Source organism: Periplaneta americana, chromosome 3 (genome assembly GCF_040183065.1).
Source record: "Periplaneta americana isolate PAMFEO1 chromosome 3, P.americana_PAMFEO1_priV1, whole genome shotgun sequence".
Lineage (NCBI taxonomy): Eukaryota > Metazoa > Arthropoda > Insecta > Blattodea > Blattidae > Periplaneta > Periplaneta americana.
The window spans coordinates 132,315,014-132,326,899 of NC_091119.1; positions in this window are offsets into that span (position 1 = coordinate 132,315,014).

Consider the following 11,886-nt stretch of genomic DNA (forward strand, 5'->3'; position numbering starts at 1 on the left):
TTAATGTTAGAATTTACAATATCGTAGCGTTTTAGGATGGAAAATTTTTATGGGAAGTTTGATGGTAGAAATTCAATGTTCTATCAATGTTTGGATAGATGCTTTTTTTACATTTTCCAGTTAACATTTTAAAATAATAAATAACGCAAGGCACATACACTATGTGACGAAAAGTACCGACACTCCGCAAAACGTGTTTACTCAATCAAAATCACCTGTCAGCACATAAAAACTTGTTTGTGTGAACACTGCACCTAAAGAGATCGCATAGGCAGCCACTATTCTACCACCAGCATTAGACAGATTAGAAGAAATCTCGAGCTAACGGTACATAAAATAACAAAGAGAGATGACTAAATTATTTAAAAACTAGCCGTACCCGTGCGCTCCGCTGCACCCGTTAGAAATAAATATAAAGTAATTACATAATTAAAATAGGACATTTGATCCAGGGAACATTCGTGTTTGATAGAAGAATAAATCGTTTAATATGTTACTTAATTTAAATTGTATTTAAAAAATTAAAATGCGATCATTTTGATTCAGAGACCACTCATTTGGTGCAATGACAATTCCTTTCAGATGTTTCTTAATTGTTATTACATGCAGCCATAGTTTGATGAAGATTAACATATATTTTAGTTTTAATGTGTATACTTTATATTACTTGCTATATGTTTCCATTGAATTATGGCAATAAATTAATTTTAACCCTTGTTTTTTACGTCTTCAGTAAATGACGCTTGGCCCACTATGGTTCTGAACCCTTCAAATAACTTAAATAGTGATACAGCATTGTATAGTGATATGTAATTATATTTCTTTCTTTAGAAAATGTAAGAATTCACGATCTTCTATGTACAATTGCCATGGAATGAATACATGTGTTTTTTCTTCCTACTCAAAAATTTTATATTTTGCACATAGGAGTTACTGCAGGAAAAATAACGCTATAATCTGAGGAGGCGGTGAAAATGTATTGTATTGTTATTTTAAAAGTCTTGTATATCCTTAAATATCAGTCCTATCAAAATTTTGCATAGAATAAAACTTATCGGAAATCAGTTTTAAAGAAACTTTTGTTATGTAATATTTTTCACAAAAAGCAATAATAAGCTAGATAAATCGATTTATTTAATTCAGCCCCTTTAAATAAAGTATTTTGAATGCCATATAGCCTAAAATCTAAGTTACAACGAACTTAATTTATATTTCAATTTTCCTCGAAATCCGTCAGCCTTTATCGCGTGAAAAGGTAACAAATAGACAGACAGACATACAAACAAAAATTTCAAAAAAGCGATTTTCGGTTTCAGGATGGTTAATTATACATGTTAACACCAATTAAATACTTTTGAAAAATCGAAAATTACCAGAAAAATTTTGGCTACAGATTTATTATTAGTATAGATAGCCTATAGATAGATGTAAGAACCGCTGTGTGGCCATGCTTTTAGATAGATTCTGTTTTTCATTTTACAAAAAGAGAAAAATGTCTCATCAAATGTAATTTCGCTCGTTTCACAGAAAAATATACATTTCGCATTTTATCGCGGATTTAAAATCTACAATGACATACTTGACATGCTTTTAAATATAAAATTACTTATTTTGACAGAATTTGGGCACATTTTGCATGTAGGCTATCGTGATTGTGAAAATTTACCATCTCTAATCTTGATCATATGCATCGTAATCACACTCGTATAGAATTTCTAAATGTCGAAGATATTAAATCCTAACACCTGGACGGAAGGAGGGTGACCAGATGTGAAAATATCTTTGGAGGACAAAATGATGAAAAAAGGACATTTTATTCATATGGAGAACAGAGGGTACTTCCACAGTATTCTCAGTAACGACATTGTTTTGTAAACTTAGTGTTACTTCTGTGTTTATTATTGTTTCCATAGGCCTACTGTTCATTTGCTAACACTGTATAATATATTAATTCTCAATAATTGATTAAATGGTGATCTTACTCGTGTTAATTGTGCAAACATATGCGGCTTACAGCTGTTTCGGTGCTTCTTCACACCATCCTCAGAGCCTACTGGATCTCGGCGTCATCTCGAACTTCGCTGCCTGTTGTGTGGGTGCGTTCGATTGTTGAAAAGTGTTGAAATGTGCTGTCAAATAGTGTGTGTGTTCTGAAATTGATCTGTGTGTTGAGAATTTCATCAGGGTGTGTTTTAGTGCCTCTGTATATTTCATATTGTTCTAGTATGTTGAGTTTTTGGTCTTTGGGTTGTATGTGTAGGATTCTCATGTCTGTATTTATGTTATTGTATGTGTGGTTAGCATTAGTTACGTATTCGGCATATGTAGATGTATTGTGTCCTCTGGTTATTGCTTTAATGTGTTCTTTGTATGGAGTTTGGAATGATCTGCCTGTCTGTCCATTGTAGAAACTATCGCAACTATTGCATGTGAGTTTGTATTTGACACCACATTTCAACACTTTTCAACAATCGAACGCATCCACACAACAGGCAGCGAAGTTCGAGATGACGCCGAGATCTAGTAAGCTCTGAGAATGGTGTGAAGAAGCACCGAAACAGCTATAAGCCGCACATGCTTACACAATAATTAACACGAGTAAGATCACCATTTAATCAATTATTTATATTCAAGTGTTAAAAGTACTAGTGTACGAAAGATTCAACATGTATTAATTTTCAATGTAAACGAAAAAAAAAAAAGTAAATATTGTCCTGGTTATGAGTATTACATGTGGTAAATTTAGTTTAGGAACAAAATTGCCAATGGCAAAAAAAAAAAAAAAAAAAAAAAAAAAAACAAAAACAAAAAAAAAAAAACTTTACTTTATTCCTAGAAGGACAAGAAATAACACGTGTTATGAAGAGTTCAATTTTCACTAGTAATAGATTTTAAAAAATGCCGGAGAGTTTGTTATATTTTTAAATATCTGAATGAAAGGACAAAGCTTAAAAAGGAAGACATGTCCTCTAAAAGCCAGACGCCTGGTCACCATGAGCGGAATGCCCAAAGTGTCATTCAGAAAACAATCTTAAATGTGTAAAATACAAATAAGTGGATAATAACAAATGACATTCTTAGAAGCTAAGAAGAGCGACAAGAGTCCTTTACAGAGGACGAACTTGTGTGTTCCCGTCACGGCGCAACCGTCTGCATTGTGTGATTTGCAATTCCTGCTAACCGGCGGGCGGTAAAATGTAATCCGTGATACATGTGAATGGCTTTCGAATTGGAGCGTAGGTGTGTGTGACGTGACGCCATTATCCGCATGTGGCGGCGCGGCGTGGCGCTGCGGTCGCATTGAGCACGGCACTCACAATTCAGCGCGCTCACCTGGCGGCGACGTAAGAGCGACTCACCTCCGTAAATCAGTTTTTATAAGTGGGAATTGTACGACTTTCATACTAACAGTTCGTCAGCGTATCCGACACGGGCGCGAATAACAAATATTGTAGCACAAGCACTCCAGGAAAAATACGTGTAAGGTCTGTTGTGACCGAGCAGGCCTATGTAATAGAGTACGCGGTTCATAAATATGTAGGCAAATACATTCCAGTAAATAAATAACTAATAAATAAATAAATAATAAATAAATAAATGACTAATAAATAAATAACTAATAAATACATAACTAACAAATAAATAAATAATTGATAAATAAATAAATAACTGATAAATAAATATATAGAAAATAAATAAATAAATAAATAAATAAATACGCTACTAGTGACCGAGCCGTACCTAGCTATGTGGAATAAAAGAGAGAATAAATAAATAAATAAGTAAACAAATAGATACATAAATAAATAAATAAATAAATAAATAAATAAGTAAATAAATAAATAAATAAGTAAATAAATAAATACGCTACTAATGACCGATCCGTACTGAGCTATGTGGAATAAAAGAGAGAATAAATAAATGAATGAATAAACAAATAAATAAATAAGTGAATAAGTGAATACATAAATAAATAAAAAAATAAATACGCTATTAGTGACCGAACCGTACCGAGCTATGTGGAACAAAAGAGAGAAGCAATATTTTGCAAGTCTTAAGAAATTGTCTGCTGTAGTCAAGTGAAAGTTTATAATGATTTTATATTGATTTAAATGTAAATAAAAATTAAACTAGATAAGAAAAGAAATTTACACTCACTTCTCCTTCTCTTCGAAATATGGAACTCTTCTATTCCTTCGTATCTGTCATCTCGCTTCACTTACCTTTATTCCCAACATAATCTGAACACATGCTCTCGCCATGAAACAATACTAACAATACCATCCCATCGCACCTCCTCACACTCATCCTCTTTCACAATAGCCCTGGCAAGACTCTGAAATTCGCTACCTGCTAGCATCAGGGACTGTCGAAATAAAATTCAATTCAAACACAAACTTACTAGGCACTTGGTCAGTAATTGGGATTCGTTCAGACATGGCTTCTTGTAAATATTTCTCTTATTCTAGCACAAAATATTTGAATATCCGGTAATTTCAACACTATATAATTTTATTATTCTAGGTTTAATTTTCACTTAAGTAAAAAAAAAAAAAAAACTTTCTTTGTTCTTAACTTCTGCAATAAACTGTTTATCCTTTATTAATCAGTTAATCTTTTAGTACTTTGATTATTATTGTATTTATAAATTTAATATTAAATTGCAATAACAATTGTAATTGTATTCTTAATATTGTAGTTGTATATTTAAAAATTGTTAATAAAGGAAAACAAGTTGTTTATAAAAAATGTGTTATAATACTGACGAGAGTAGGCTACCTATATTTAAAAATATTAATAAGAAAATAGACTGTTCGTTAATTTCTAAGGCGTTGATAGAATAATTGCCTACTGTAACACGAATATCAATTCTGAAGTATCCTGCAATGTAACATTCTTCATGACCACTGCATAGCAACTTCCTCTATGACCAATGCATAATTGAGTTTTATTATTTTGGAGACGTTATGTATTTCGTTATATCGGAACGGCACGGCTGAAAACTTCCACATCTTTTCTCCAGTTTAGCAATAATCCACAAAACTTTTGCAGATTTAAAAAAAAGCTCTCGATAGAGTGAATAGAAATAGATTTTTAGCAGGCGACAATGTCTCAGAGCAACATATTTGGAACATATAAATGTAAGGTAATTTCAATCAAACTGGATGGGAAATTATTAGAGTGGAAATAAATCAATACTGGAGTTAGGTAAGGTTGCGTATTATCACATATACATTAAGGTAATATTAATAGATTGGAGGCAAGCACGACATGGATATATACCAATCTGGAGTTTTATACGTCATCTTCTGAAAGTGCTAAAAGAACTAAGTTATCGGAATAAATTACCAATAGTAAATTATGTTTTATTTAACGACGCTCGCAACTGCCGTGGTTATATCAGCGTTGCCAGTGTGTCGAATTTTGTCCCGTAGGAGTTCTTTTACATGCCAGTAAAGCTACTGACGCGAGCCTATCGCATTTAAGCACACTTAAATGCCATCGACTTAAGCCGGAATCTAACCCGTAATCTCGAGTACAGAACGCCAGCACTCTACCAACAGTGCCACTTAGGCCGACGGCATATGATAAAAAATTAAGTAAATACTCTGAATACGCAATCAAAGAAAGAGATAAACGAACAGATTAACTTTATAAGCAAGGAACAAAGCAGACAAATAATCAGGTAAATTAATTAACAATAAATGTAAATTAATAATTTAATGTCTGATGACGGTACAACAACAAATTCCACAATTTGGGACATCTGGCCGACATCTACGGCTGACCACTAGGATCCAGAATACAAAGAAAAGGTTAAATTAAAAATGCAATATGACTGCGGAGAGAATACGGAAAAATTTAAAAATAAAGTACAATTTGATTTCGGAGAAACATGATATGAAAGTACATTGAAGAGTAATGAAATTAAGTAAATAAGAAATATTACGTAATATTATACAAGTGATTGTATAAAATGGATAATGAAGCTCTCAATACCATAAAACAAATTTTGTTAATGTCTTCATTAGAAAATTTAAGAGAAAGGAGAAGGGTTTTGGTTAACTTAAATGAAGTTCCCCTGGCGCCAAAAAGAAGTCCTTTCACTTCCCATGCATTAATATTCATTTTGTATCTCTCACTGAAGTGAGGAATACATGGATTGTAAATAGACTTCTTTTCATCGTTAACGTCATTGGCCTGTTGATCATCCTTCTCAAAACGGACAGTGGAGTCAAGAATGAGACTTCTTTGATTCCGGCTATAATTCTGCTCTTCTCGTTGACCCATTCTCAGCCAAACAGTGCACTTCTTCGTAAACTTCCCACTTTGCCTTCCGAAGAGTGGTTGCGATGGAGCTTCTCACTTTATGGTGGCGATTGTTCCTCAGTAGTTCTCCTTTAGGGCAATAACCCAAAACATGCCCAAGGGTTTCTACTTCGCTGCATCCTGGATGACGACAGTTTTGATCTTGGAAGGAACGACCTGGCACAGATCGTACTGCTGCGATGTTTGTGGATATCTTTATGGCATTGATCCACTCTGAGGATGATATCCCTCTTCTATTACTATAAGTAAATGTATAAGTAAATGAATTGTGAAATTAATATGAGAACAAATAAAAAATAAGTAAGTACCTAAAGAAGTATTTAGAGTAAAATATGTGAGTGTAGGGTAGACTCGGCTAATTTCGTGATATTAAAATTTTGGTGCAAAAATAATGTTCAAATTAAAAAAAAAATGAATGTTTTTAATGTATGTACTATTTTATATTTCAGGAAGTTACATGTCAGCATTTTTACCTCAAATTATACAATAGTTACAACAAACGATACATATAAACAAAAAAATTTAGCACTCTGTAAGGACTAGTATAATTTTGGTGATAGTACAAGTGTGTTTTCGTGATAGTCCTTAAATTCAAAATATTTAAGCATATTGAGTCTAATTTTAAATACCTCAGTCAGATTCATACTATAACACAAATAATTAAAGTCCTTTCGTTGTTTTGAAAGACTTTGACATTTTCATGAAACATCTGATCATAACTGACGCACTGAATCTATATTTCGCCATACTTGTCGTTCCCGAAATTTCCTGAGCAAGATTACAACAAATCATTAGGCTTGTCATTGAGTTTCTCTTTAAGCACAGATCTTCTTTGTTTGGCTCCTGAAGGTGATGCTGTTTTGTTGTCCACCTCTTTTAACTCACTTGAGAGACTGGAAATGTCATTCTCATTGGCTGCTGCTTTGGTCCCTTCTGATTCTCGACAAATTTGTCAAGAAAAAGACAAGGTTTCTTTCCGGCAGTTTTCCTTTGTTTAAGACACAATCAATTGCCTCTTTCATGTAATTTATATTGTATTTCTTTCCACATTTGACCCTACGATTATCTACTATCTGCAATATGCACTACATGCACAATATATCAGAGATGCTATGAATACAAATATTTTACGTTTCATGCATTTGATATTTCTTCCACCGAAGAGTGTTGTTATAATATAAAAAATGTTTAAAGAGAAAAATTGGCTTCGTGGAATGAGAAAAACGTTAAAAAAATTCCGTCCCAAGATAAAAGCTCTGCTACTTAATCAGTGCATTGATGTTAATGTTGTGTTTTATTCAATGACGCTCGCAACTGCAGAGGTTATATCAGCGTCGCCGGATGTGCCGGAATTTTGTCCCGCAGGAGTTCTTTTACATGCCTGTAAAATCTACTGACATGAGCCTGTCGCATTTAAGCACACTTAAATGCCATCGACCTGGCCCGGGATCGAACCCGAAACCTTGAGCGTAGAAGACTAGCCAGTGCGTTGATAAGCATATATTTTTTACCAAGAATTATACAATGTCATACTTACCATAGAAAACAATTTGAACCACAAAACACAGCAAAAAAAAAAAAAAAAAACTCTTCTTTTAACAAAGGAAATCGGATGGTGTATTCACTCACGAATTCAAACAACTCTTCAAGTAGTTTCCAAAAAATCCGCTCACGTCACTGCAAGAGCACAGTGAACAAAATCCATGTTATAGTACACCTTCTTCCATCTATATTGTACCACCAGAATTACATTTGTCGCTGATATAATTTCGTGGTAAATTTAAAAAGAAATATCACGAAATTAATCAAATTTTCCTTATATAATTAATGAGGTGCATAGAAATATTGGTTGTAAATATGTAAAAATAAACTTCTTTTTAATTTAAATTGAAACCATGGTTCCTAGTTGCAGCGCTCGTTGGACACATTGTATAAGAAAGTTTCTGAGTAACTGGAGACGAGAATGAATATGTGAGCATAATTAAGGGAATCAAGAGATGTCGTAATTTTGAATGGCGCGAGACAGCTTGTTAAATGAGTCTTACGTCTGGCCTGAATGCTGGTATGACAATCCCTCTATAAGGAACATAGTAACGAGCTTAAATCGAACTATGATTTGATTAACGACTGTTGCAGGCGCTGCTCTGTTATACATATTCAACAGCGCATCTCGCTAATTAGAAGCCAAGTGTTGGTGATCGTCCAGGTTCCAATAGCGGGCATCAATTCACATTTCTAATAATACTTTCTTAGTTTGTGTAACTGTGCCAAGATTTCGGTTGCTTGGTTGGTTTCTGGTGTTTTCAGATATGTTAAAATAAGATTTTTCTGGCACATTGGTAAAGCGAGGGCTTTTCATTATGAGAACCGGGTTCGACTCTTGACGTTAATTTGAATTATGCATGTGGTAGACAATTAGGAGGTTGACAGTTTTACCGAGGCTCTCTTGTTTATTTCAACATTGAAAATTTCACTCCACTAATACCTTCATTCCAACTTTTCACCTCATTTCATGAAATATCACACATGACTTTGAAAGATATTTAAAATATTCCTTTTTAACAATTGAAGGGGTGAGAATGAAATAGTCCAAAGCCACACTTGTAATAAAAGTTTTTTTTGTGACAGTTCTTTTCTTACACATGTGGGCAAGCTACTAGTAAAATATCATAAAATTTACTTAACAAATAACATAAGTACACAATGAAGATAGTATAGGACTAGAATTTTAATATGCTGTCTTGTGGAATTTTGTCTTTGTGGCTTAGGATTATATTGTCGCTGTTCCGGAAATAACTCCTATGTGACATATTTATCGATTTTCAGATTTTTGCTCTGTTAAAAACTTAAATAATGATACGGAAAGTAATAAAATATCCTATATGTAATTATATTTCTTTCTTTCAAAATGTAAGAATTCATAATCTTCTATGCACTACTGCCACAGAAGAATAAATGTTTTTTTTTCCTACTGAAAATTTTCATATTTTGCACATAGGAGTTATTGCAGGAACAACGATGATATAATTTTCACTATTTCAATTTATTGTGGACTATTTATGGTTCAACTTTATAAAACTCTTTTATTCGAGGGTCACTAAGATGAAATGGACAGATTTTCGCCTAACATTGACGCAACTCCGTCTTTGAATGTTAATAACTTAATAGGTACTTAAAGTGTATTTATAGGAACACGTTATATGCAAATGAAATAAAAACCGACTTATCCAAAAATGATGTTTATATTTTTCGCAATATAAAATTCTATATTATTTAAACATTTCTTTAGTTCGAAACTACAGCCCAAAAACATGTAACACTTTTCCTAATTTTACAAATTTTCAAAAGCTTGCTACAGTTAAACCGTTAAAAATGGATCGGGACATATTCGAGTAAAATACGTTAGTAAATGCAACTTTTTCAAAAATGCAGTTCGTTTTGATACATCTCTTATGGTTTAAGAGTTAGGGCCATTTTTGTTTGACTTACGCAACTGCTATGATGAGAGCATGACGCAATAATCTTAACAACTGCAAGCATGTGACGTCACGTATAGATAAATATGTCTGTAGGAAGCAGCAGTGCAAAATGTATGAGAATTTCTGAGAAAAGAAGCCGTGAAGAGAAGATAAATTCACTATTTGGTAATAATGTACCCAAACGAAGAAATGTTAATGTTGAATACGTACGTGAATATGAATAACTCAAGCACGTCTGGCCGCGAAACCAGGTGGCCCGGGTTCGAGTCCTGGTCACGTCTGGGATTTTTCAGAGAAAAATCCATAGTGACAATTGTGGCGAACAAGATCGCAGTTGGGATTTTTCTCGTGGTTCTCCCGCTTTTCCCCATATTAGAGACTTAATCTATATCATTCCGTCAATATTTCTTTATTTCATCATCATTTCATAGCATTCTCCGATCGTCGGCTGGCGAGACACGGAGGGGGCTGGCCCAGGAACGAGGGAGGGAGTTGCAGCGAACTTGTGTAGTCAGCCGCTGTGGGCTTGGGGATGCCCCTAGCTTGAGGATTAGCGCAATAAATCGTAACACGTCGCAGTGCTGGGCCATAGTGCCCCCTCTCATAAATTCCATTCCATTCCACTATCTTCATGTCATATTTCCATCGTCTCTGTAATGGATAAATAACGAACAATTATCACCAACTACCATTATATTTGTGACGTAATACGATAACCTCATATGAAAGGAGCTCGTATAAGTTGAGTCCAGTATCTCTCGGCGGCCGGCGAGTGAAAATTTCTCACATCGAAATTCCAGCAGGAAATTTGGAGCATCACGTTATAGCACTTTAATCCTTCAGAATGAAATGAAATATCTGTGATAACAGGTGAGACTTCCCAGGAGCAAGGTTTCACAGACAGTCCTTAGAGTGGATCTCCTTTGAGAAAACGATGAAAGGAAGACCTGACTGCACAGAAACATTAACTCCCAGGATCAATAGCGTGACGTCAGCACACCACAGAAATTTGGAAAGCGTTGCTAGCCTATCATGTCTTGAGATCAGGTAACGGGCAGAAATCTCGCCTTGCAATTTTATTGGCAATTCTTATTGTTATCGTCAGAATTTATTTAGCGATGAGAATTGATAAAGCCATAATGGAGCAATAGTGGACTGAGAATTGGCAGGGTAAATTGAGGCGAACTACCTGCATGGTCTATGAATAGCGAGCGTTATTCGAGCTTGAGACGGCACTCGGACATTGGTTCGAACCCAAATCGGACTGGTTATCTGGTTGGGTTCTACAGGTTTTTCAACTGGTCCACATCATAGTATTATTAATAGTAGCAAAAGTAGCATTAGTACTAACAGTAGTAGTATTAGTAGTAACATAATAGTATTAGTACTAACAGTAGCATTATTAGTAATAGCAGTAATAGTATTAGTACTAACAGTAGTATTAGTAGTAGCAGTGATAGTATTATTATTAACAATAGTAGGCCCATTAGTACTAACAGCAATAGTATTATTAGTAGTAGTGATAGTATTAGTACTAATACTAGTAGGCCTATTAGTAATACCAGTAGTGGAATTAGTATTAGAAATAATAGTATCAGTCGTAGCAGGAGTAGTACTACTAGTAATAATAGCAGTGCTTTTAATAGTACAAATTCGTCCATTCAGATTGTTCTGCCCAAGGGCAGGTTTTTCACTGCAAATCAGCATTCTCCAATATTCCCTATTTTTCTCCTTCCTCTTAGTTTCTGCATATGATCCATGAATCATAATATTGTCTACTATTTCATATCTTCTTCTGCACCGAACTTTTGTCCCGTTCACCATTCCTTCCAGTACATCCTTCAGAAAACAGTTTATTCTCAACCAGTGACCCAGCCAATTTCCTTTTCTCATACTGATCAGTTTCAGCATTCTTCTTTATTCATCCACTCTTTCTACCACAGCTTCATTTCTTATTCTGTCTGTCCATTTCACAAGTTCCATTCTTCTCCATATCCGCATTTCAAATGCTTCTTGTCGTTCCGTTCACTTCGCCGTAATGCCCATGTTTCTTCTTCCACATCCAGATATAAAAGGT